The sequence below is a fragment of the Thalassophryne amazonica genome, chromosome 15, assembly GCF_902500255.1.
Source record: "Thalassophryne amazonica chromosome 15, fThaAma1.1, whole genome shotgun sequence".
NCBI classification, from domain to species: domain Eukaryota; kingdom Metazoa; phylum Chordata; class Actinopteri; order Batrachoidiformes; family Batrachoididae; genus Thalassophryne; species Thalassophryne amazonica.
The window spans coordinates 21,236,471-21,247,457 of NC_047117.1; positions in this window are offsets into that span (position 1 = coordinate 21,236,471).

Here is a 10,987-nt window from a genome sequence, read left to right on the forward strand (position 1 = left end):
GAGGGGCAACAGTTTCACATGGTGGAACTCATATGCATTAAATGGGCATAGACACACACTTAATATGCGCACAGCCGTACCTGGAATGTAAATGTATAGAAAAACTCAAATAACAACACACACACAGAGGGAGTGGTGCTACATCTTTTGCACAGGGTGCCATCATGCCACTAAATCTTTAACTAGAACATGAATGATGGCTGTTACATTAATGTGTCAAATCTCATTTAGACTGCCTTTGATACAGAGTATCAATTTTACATCTAGTTTTCTTAAGACAAATGAGGGGACAAATGCATGAACATTTCCATGTCACTCAATGTGCTTTTGTTCTTAATTCCTTTGATCTTGTTCCTCCTCCCTTTGGTCCTTGCCAAGGGGCATATCCTACTTTTTAATCCTGATCTTTACGCTTAGTCTGATTAAATTTATCCTGATTATAGGATTAAAACAATCAGCAGTCAGCGTCTACATCACGTTTGTCAATAAGGATCAAAAGTCATGATTTGATACTGAATTCCTGGGTGTTTGAGGATTCAAGAAAAGATCAGCACCTTGATCTATAATCAGCTCTTTCTTGGTCTAAAGAATGCCTCAGCTTTGCATTTAACTGAAAACCCTTTCACGTCCTTTTGTTACATCCTGCTGACTAACTCAAGAAATAACTGACAGACAGGCCGCCACAAAAACATACAGTAACCTCCCTGGCGGACCAAAAATTCATTTCACCAGCAGGTGTCGCTAGTTACCACATAAAACCCAAAGAGGTTATACAACCCCTGGCAAAAATTATGGAATCACCGGCCTCGGAGGATGTTCATTCAGTTGTTTAATTTTGTAGAAAAAAAGGAGATTACAGACATGACACAAAACTAAAGTCATTTCAAATGGTAACTTTCTGGCTTTAAGAAACACTATAAGAAATCAGGAAAAAAAATTGTGGCAGTCAGTAACGGTTACTTTTTTCGACCAAGCAGAGGGAAAAAAATATGGAATCACTCAATTCTGAGGAAAAAATTATGGAATCATGAAAAACAAAAGAACGCTCCAACACATCACTAGTATTTTGTTGCACCACCTCTGGCTTTTATAACAGCTTGCAGTCTCTGAGGCATGGAGTTAATGAGTGACAAACAGTACTCTTCATCAATCTGGCTCCAACTTTCTCTGAATGCTGTTGCCAGATCAGCTTTGCAGGTTGGAGCCTTGTCATGGACCATTTTCTTCAACTTCCACCAAAGATTTTCAATTGGATTAAGATCCGGATTATTTGCAGGCCATGACATTGACCCTATGTGTCTTTTTGCAAGGAATGTTTTCACAGTTTTTGCTCTATGGCAAGATGCATTATCATCTTGAAAAATGATTTCATCATCCACAAACATCCTTTAAATTGATGGGATAAGAAAAGTGTCCAAAATATCAACGTAAACTTGTGCATTTATTGATGATGTAATGACAGTCATCTCCCCAGTGCCTTTACCTGACATGCAGCCCCATATCAATAAATGACTGTGGAAATTTACATGTTCTCTTCAGGCAGTCATCTTTATAAATATCATTTGAACGGCACCAAACAAAAGTTCCAGCATCATCACCTTGCCCAATGCAGATTCGAGATTTATCACTGAATATGACTTTCATCCAGTCATCCACAGTCCACGATTGCTTTTCCTTAGCCCATTGTAACCTTGTTTTTTTCTGTTTAGGTGTTAATGATGGCTTTCGTTTAGCTTTTCTGTATGTAAATCCCATTTCCTTTAGGCGGTTTCTTACAGTCTGGTCACAGACGTTGACTCCAGTTTCCTCCCATTCGTTCCTCATTTGTTTTGTTATGCATTTTCGATTTTTGAGACATATTGCTTTAAGTTTTCTGTCTTGACGCTTTGATGTCTTCCTTGGTCTACCAGTATGTTTGCCTTTAACAACCTTCCCATGTTGTTTGCATTTGGTCCAGAGTTTAGATACAGCTGACTGTGAACAACCAACATCTTTTGCAACACTGCGTGATGATTTACCCTCTTTTAAGAGTTTGATCATCCTCTCCTTTGTTTCAATTGACATCTCTCGTGTTGGAGCCATGATTCATGTCAGTCCACTTGGTGCAACAGCTCTCCAAGGTGATCACTCCTTTTTAGATGCAGACTAACGAGCAGATCTGATTTGATGCAGGTGTTAGTTTTGGGGATGAAAATTTACAGGGTGATTCCATAATTTATTCCTCAGAATTGATTGAGTCCATATTTGTTTTCCCTCTGCTTGGTCTAAAAAAGTAACCGTTACTGACTGCCACAATATTTTTTCTTGATTTCTTATAGTGTTTCTTAAAGCCAGAAAGTTGCCATTTGAAATGACTTTAGTTTTGTGTCATGTCTGTGATCTGCTTTTTTCTACAAAATTAAACAACTGAATGAACATCCTCCGAGGCCGGTGATTCCATAATTTTTGCCAGGGGTTGTATAAAACCCCAAGAACCAAGAAGGAACCACAAAGCCTTCACTTGGAGTCCCGCCTACGGCTGTGGTTGATTGGTTGTGACGATGGGAACAGCAAACGATTTGTACTGAATTTAGCTGTACCAGTTGTCATGTATGTGTACAACCAGCAGATGGCAGTGTAGGTTAACAATTACAGAATACCAAAACTGAAACATATTCAAGATTTTTTATGTGACATTTTCATAGTAATTTACAGAGATGCTTTAAAGAGTTCTGGTTTGTTATAGATGTTTTCAGTGTTTTAAATGACATTGTGATCCTCCTTAAATGCTTCTTTTTGCATCATTATTCAGATCAAACAAATTTGAAATGTTCTGTTTTGTGCCGTATTTGTCCAATCGATGAATCTGATCATTTCATAGAAATTACTTTGGTGGGGGGGCACACACAACACATTGTAGAAGGATTTGGACATAGTTTTTTTTTTAGCTATTAAATTTAACTGTCATATTTGAAAAAAACAAAACAAATGAGACTACCCAGAAAAAATAATGCAGGTTAATTTTCATTGCCAAAATATAAATATATTTCACTTTACGGTTTATTTAAAAATTTAAATAAAATGGAAACGGAAGAAAAATCTGTTAATTTTCTTTAAGGCTTGCTTTTTTCCTTTTTGTGTATTTAATTTTATTGACCGAAATGAACCAGAAAGCCAGCAATATATCAATTTCAAATCATTTAGCTTGAAATCAGGATCATACTGATTTACTCTGCTGTCTTCACTCTATTTAAAACATTTTATATATTGTTTAAAAAATATAAAATGTACCTGTTTTTGGTTTAATCAATAAAACTGCAATTGTGCAAATATTCTAACTCAATACGTAAAATTTGCAGGCAACTTAAAATGTCAACAGGAGCTCCCTTTTTGTAAAATTCTCTTTGTGACTGAAGATTTTTCTCTGTAAATCCAGCCTAAGGAATAAGTGTGTGTGTGTGTGTGTGTGTGTGTGTGTGTGTGTGTGTGTGTGTGTGTGTGTGTGTGTGTGTGTGTGTGTGTGTGTGTGTGTGTGTGTGTGTGTGTGTGTGTGTGTGTGTGAAATGAGGGGAGGCAGAACTTTTCCTTTCTGTTGCACTGTGTCTCCACTGCCCCACAGTCACATGAATCACTGGCTGTTGCAGGACAGATTGTTCATGAATTTTGAATCCATCCTTTTGGCATTTATGAATTAGAAATGGGGTTTCTCTGCCACAAGTTGTGAGAGCGAGTGCCACGGCAGATAGTTTGGAGATACTGCCATGCAAAGCGGTGTACAGGGCAGGGCAGGTAAACATATGCCGTGTTTGACGAGATCCACAGCATATTTTAGCATCAGGTCCATCGCACTTGGCTGAAGCTGAGCAGAGACAGGTGTGTGTGCAAGAAGGCCAAACAAAATGATAACTGATTCACAGTTCGTTTGATTCCTCGCTGGCAACAAGCTAAAGTGCGCCTCCTTTGTTGAAGGAATACTTAACTCACTAATTGCTCAACAACTACTTACTAATCTTAATATAGACCAATTCTTGCTCTCATTAGTTCATCTGTTCCTGAACAAATGCATAAGATAAATGAACAAGAGGTCCTGTGGTACAATTAGTTACAAAAGCCCAAGTCAAACTCCAAGTCCCACTGAGACTCCGATACAACTTATTACCCAAAAGAAACCGCAACACTCGCACCGAGCTCGTATTACTCATATACATCTTGCACTTTGCAATTTCAGGATGCAGGCTCACTTTGTATTGTTTCCAGTGTTAAAAAGAAGTCAGCAGGCTAATCTTTTTGTCCTCCTACCCTATGGAACACTCTTCCTTTGGATGTTAGGAAGTCACATCATGTAAGGTCAACCTCCAAATGTGTCTGTTTTGTACCGTTAAAAGATACTACATAGTTTTATTTGGTTTACTGTTTTTTAAAATATTTTTAATGGTTTCTGTATTTTTGCAGTTTCTTTTTAACTTCCGTGTCTTTGTTTTAATTATCCATCACTTTAGATTTTTTTTGACTAAGTGCTTTATGAACAAAATCTACTACTGCTATTATTAATAATTATTCTTAGTAGTATTATTATTTTATTCTATAATCTTGGCTGGATTTTTTTTTTTTTTTTTGTAGTGCTGAAATCATTTGTAAGAGATTTGGTATTTTGGTATCTCGAAGAAACATATGTCACAGCAAATAGTAATTTATATTTGATAATGATGAATTGTTTCTATTTTTAATGAACTGGAGATAAGGTTATACTATTAATAATAATAATTATTATCCAATCTGTAAACAGTTACTTATGTGATGTATGTTTGTTTTTAATTGGCATGATGTGATTTTTCCAGCCTGAGCTTTCTTAATATATAGAACTTAACATTATCTTTGCATACTCTTAACAATGGATGGAAGCAGAAATCATAAGCTGTTATTATGAGTTATGAGATATATTTATCAATAAATGAAGGTTTCAAATGCAAAATCCTGTCATTCATTTTTATGGAGAAAATGCAATTTAAAGTTGGAATTTAAAAGAAGATATGTTAGAAATTGTGCAGATTTCCATCAAAAAATAAATATATGTTAAAATTCTTTAATATTTTGCAGCCTAATAGTTGGCTAAGTACATCCTTGCCTCAACTAATTTCCTCCGCCAACATTGAAAACCCCATTTAATGTATATTTTACATTATATCTTAATCAATGGGCTCCAATCGCTCTCATATTTGAAAGTAATGTGCAGACTGGCACTCACTATCACCTTAGAAAGTTTGATCTGGATCTGCTCCGTATTGCGGATTTAGTGGACATTTGATATTAACATTGAAAAGCCCCTTTGATCTATATTTTGTATTATATTTTAGCTTATGAAATGGTAAATGGACTGCGCTTTATATAGCGTTTTTCCATCTGCATCAGATGCTCAATTATGCTTCACATTCACCCATTCACACTATGAAAAGCCACTTCTAACAGGACTTTGATCTTAAAAATTTTTCCATGGTAAAAATTTGTGAAATTGGAAACTAGTGTTGGCAGAGGTTTGCATTCTATGAGTGTGGTGCTCTAGTTTTTGTAGTTTTGGATTTCCAGGGTTTTGCATCTGAACTCTTCAAATAATGTCTTGTACAGAAAAGCTCCATTGTCCCCTTTTGGTCTTTTAAGGCTCTTTGCTTTTTGTTTTTCTCTGTGGTTTATTCACTGCTGGCAAGGAGTTTCCACAGATTACACAGAATTAAAACCATCTTGTTTCGTCCTCGCATCAGTGTTTCCCTCACACTATTTTCTCTTTCTCTTACCTTCTTAAATTTGTAAATTCTGTACACTGTTCAAAAGACTCAAATGTAATACTTTCTGTATTAATATGATTTAGATGGATTTTCTTCATTGTTATGTCTGTAAAATAAATAATGAATTATAAAAGGAAATTTCTACTTACTTTTCAATAAATAAACAAATGAATAATAACAATCTGAATGTTACACAGAAACAGTCCTTTGCAGATTAATTAAAAACGTGATTACTTTCTGGCTTTACAGCCCAATGCTTTATTATTAAAATACAGCAAACAGGAAAATGATGAATTAATAAACATACTGTTCCTGCAAAACAGTTTTCTTGAAATAAATTCAATTTTAAAGGTAGGTGAAGTCACACACAACATTTATGTTGTTATTTTTTAACATTTAGCACTTCATCATAAATTATTTGACATCTGGAGATTCTTTATGAAGAACAACAATTAAAATAACGAAATTCTGTTTACTTTTTGGAGTATTAACCTTTACAAATTTAATTTTTAGTAATTTATTGACATGCTAGAGAAGAAAAAAAAAACATTTACAAAAAAAAAAATCTAATTTATGCAAAACATGCAGTATGTTAGTGCACACAAAAGTTATTAATCTGTGTATTATTGTTATATTTGACCAAAAAGGGTGTTTTTAAAATACTTAATGTTTCAAAGTACAGGTACCTGATTTAAAAAAAAAAAATTCTGATGTTCAATGAAGAATATGAGAACTTCATAATGATGGGATCCATATGAAAATGATCAAGAGCATCCCACTGAAACAAATAAAACATTTGCTTGATAAAACCAACATTTTCATATTGTTTGTTTGTTTGTGGCCCTGCGACAGACTGGCGTTCTGTCCAGGGTGTACCCCGCCTTGCGCTCAATGACTGCTGGGATTGGCTCCAGCCCCCTGTGACCCTTAATTGGACTAAGCGGTTGAAGATGAGTGTGTGTGTGTGTGTGTGTGTGTGTGTGTGTGTGTGTGTGTGTGTGTGTGTGTGTGTGTGTGTGTGTGTGTGTGTGTGTGTGTGTGCGTGTTTGTTTGTTTGCTTCTGAGAATTCATAATCCTGGATTAGTACGGTACAAGCTAGAATTTTCAGAACACTTGGCCTAAGTCCACATATACATGGGTATTTTTGAACACAGATTTTCTGACTTCCTTTTAAAAGAAAAACCCTGTCTCCAGAAGCACTATTTTAAACAATATCTCATCCATACAGAAATGCAAAGCACAATGTCAAGTGCTGTCAAAAGCAAGCGAAGGCAGGTGGTGATACAACCCTCACTGTGCAGTCATTTTTCCCAATGAGAGGCCATGAACCCTTTTTTATTTTTCGATACATAAAAATTGCATTGGAATTTCTGAAAATCTTCACCCTAGTCTGAGTTTTGAAAAAAGCCCATTTTAAGTGCCCTGAAATCAAGACCAAACCTGATAAATGAAGCCACGAAGAAGTGACAAATCTTGCAGTTCCTTGATTATGCACTTGAGGTTGGCGCTAAAAGCAAGTCCTCCCCCATACACTGCATCTGGAGAGTATTCACAGCGCTTCACTTTTTCCACATTTTGTTATGTTATTCCAAAATAGATGAAATTCTACACACAACACCCCATAATGACAATGTGAATTTTTTTTGCAAATGTATTAATAATAATAATAATAATAATGATAATAAAAACTAATAAATCACATGTATGTATGTATTCACAGCCTTTGCCTTGAAGCTCAAAATTGATCTCAGGTGCATCCTGGTTCCACTGATCATCCTTGAGATGTTTCTACAGCTTAATTGACGTCCAATCAATTCAGTGATTGACCTCAGACTAGGGTGACGGTTCATCTTTCAACAGGACAATGACCCTAAGCACACAGCCAAGATATCAAAGGAGTGGCTTCAGGTCACCTCTGTGAATGTCCTTGAGTGGCCCAGCCAGAGTTCAGACCTGAATCCGATTGAACATCTTTGGAAAGATTTGAAAATGGCTGTGCACCAACACTCCACATCCAACCTGATGGCGCTTGAGAGGTGCTACAAAGAGGAATGGGCTTAACTGCCCAAAGATAGGTGCACCAAGCTTGTGGCATCATATTCAAGAAGACTTGAGGCTGTAATTGCTTTCAAAGGTGCATCAACAAAGTATTGAGCAAAGGGTGTGAATAAATATGTGCATGTGATTTATTAGTTTTTTTATTTTTAATAAATGTGCAAAAATTAATTAAAAAACCTTTTCATGTTTTCATTATGGGGTGCTGTGAGTAGAATTTTGAGATTTAAAAAAAAAACTATTTCCTCCATTTTGGAATAAGGCTGTAACATAACAATATGTAGAAAAAGTGGAGCACTGTGAATACTTCACAGGTGCAACGTAGGCTCTGAGAACTGTTGGTGCTGGTGCTTATCTCCTGATTCCTTAGTGTAAAACAGATGGGTAGATTAAGACAATGAAGAGTCTTGTGCAAAGACACAGGCAGAGTAGGCAGTAATTGAACCAAGGTCTATATATTGTTAGGTCAGCTCCTTTTCTACAGTTACCTGCTCTCTTTGTTAACACAAGGTTACTACTAATTAGCAGGTAGTTTGGTGACATCAGGTCCATTGATGGTGAAGTGGTTACCAAGGCAATATGCCAGTCACATATTTTCATATCCACTCCCAACCCATCTGTTATGAAAGCCACTGCCAAGTTCATAGAAGAATGCCTTTATCAAACACCTGAATCAAAGTTAGCTGTAGCCTTGCTTGTTAAGTAACTGAAGTTGGGACATATCCAAGCTTACTTTGTCCTGCCCAGGTTATACTGGTCTTCCCCAAACATGACTCATTTGAGATTTGAATCTTCTTTTCAGAAAACCCATGGGTGATGTCACAATGGTTTTATCCAGCATATATAGAACAGTCTATGGCAAAAATGCAGTTTACATGCGGAAGAAAGGTGAAAACGCTTAAAATAAGGGACTTATTTCTTTTCCACACTTAGAAATCTCTTGTAAATTCTACAAACATATCTGTTTAATCACTAATATTTTGCATTACGAGTGCTCAGCAGCTTCCTGACCATGATAATATGCACTAAAATGTAAAATCTTTGCAACATTTCTAGGCTAAAATACACTTTAAAAAAAAAGCACAAATGTAGCTTTTCTGTGTTGTCTTGGCAAGATGAGCAACAAGTGAGTTATATGTATCAAATTCCCATGTCCACGTTGTTAACATCCTCTCTGCTGACATTACAAACCCTGAGGGCCCCGCTGCCAAGCAGGTCACAGTGTGCTTCAAATCACTCCCAGACGTCGTTTTCTCACACAGACGCAGATGAAAAACAGAAGGGACTTCCCACAGCTATGCCTAAAATGGTGAAATAAACCCAGTGTGTTTCTCACAGTGGAGATGCAAATAGGTTTATTGTTATAAGCAGCAGCAATAACATGAGGTTAACATGTTAAATTAGTGAAAACAGGCTGATTTTCATATTCTGCATATTATTATCCACGTTTTAATGAGCCGTGGTAAAATATATACCAGACAGCCCTGAACTTCAACAAAAGAAGTGAGAGTGACAATATACACAGTGCACACACAAACAGGATTACCTGTATTCACATATCAGACAGTAAGGTTTGATTTCCACGTTACCGTGCAAAAACCCTCTGTCTCTGTCATAATGCAGTCTGAGCACAATACTGATTATTACACTTTATAAAAGTGGATGCTCTATATAGGTTAAATGTCAATAATTGCTTAATATGTTGTTAAAATTCACATTGTTGTAGAAAAAAAAAGCAATTTAGAGTCAGTAATGACATCAAATGGTTGCCAGGGGCAAAAGGTCAGATTTTGGCTTTGAATAATTATGGAAATCATGCAGTTGAGATAGAATGATTGTTTTACTGTGTTTGCCGGGTCCAGGCAGCCACTGCTAGGCTAGTGGGTGACTGCTAGCTACTGTGGATTTGTTCATGTTTGTCCATTCTGAGCATATGATTGGAAATATCTGAGGTAATATGGCTTGCCGTGTGGTTAACTGTACAAACAGACCATCTAAGAAGTCTGTGCTCCAGTATTTCTGCTAAGGAGAATTTTAATATTATTTAATTTGCATGTTAGCACTAATTAGCAGCCATTGATAGCTTTGTGACATTCACTTCACAGATGGTGCCACAGTTACTGAGGCAATATGTCGGCCATGAATTTTAATACCCACACCCAAAGTCAGCAGTGATGAAAACCACCATGTAGTTTGTAAAAATATCTGTTAACCAAATATGTGACCCAAAGTCAACTTGTTAGCATTACCTTTCTTGATAACAACAATATATTCACCTTATTCAGGAAGTCGGGTGGGCGGCTCCATTTTGTCAAGCAACTTCTGGTTTGCCACTGCGTCAGTGATTATCTACGTGGGAACACAGTACGCTAGAAGTGTCCAAACATGAGCAGCATTAATTGTTCAGTTCGTGGGTGCCACAACAAGTGGAAAAAGAGGAAACTATCGCTTTCAGAATGATGTTTTGAACATGAAAAGGAGAGATCTGAGTACTCGTTCCCTCCTCCACTGAAAGACGAGGATCTCTGGTGCTGGCTAAAAGCGCTGAATTTGAAAAATCCACCCAAACGTCCCTATGTCTGTTCTTTTCATTTTGTGGAGGAAAAAACCCACACCACTGGATCCTTACCCAGAGAAATGGTTGGGCTACAACGCTCCATTGAAGAAGCCATGCAGATGCTAGTGAGACAAACGGGTAAGCTGTCTGTGTAGCGTTAGCTGCTGTCTAAATTACTAATTTTCTGGCGTTTGATACAACCAAGCACTGCATGAAATAACACCATACATATATTAATGTTGCGTAATCTTGGCATTACGGTGGTACTACTTGTGGGGTTGTATTTTAACTTGATTGTGCTTTTATACGAGCTTGTAGTTCCTCATAGCCAAACCGTCCACACCAAGTGACAACACAAAGTAGTTAAAAATAATTGATGACCACTTTTTCATGTCATCTTCCCACTTTGTTATGACCCGTGGGTGAGCCAGTCATTCTCTTTGAGCTTTTCAAAAAGGTTTTTGTTTCTACCCATGGAATGACTTCCATTGTTCTATATTGAAAACACCGCTCAGCAGAAGTCCTAAGACAAAACGGAAATGCCTCTGTTTTAAAAGTGGGTGGGGCTGAATAAGGTGAATAGCATGTTTGGACTTCAATCATTTCTTTCAAATC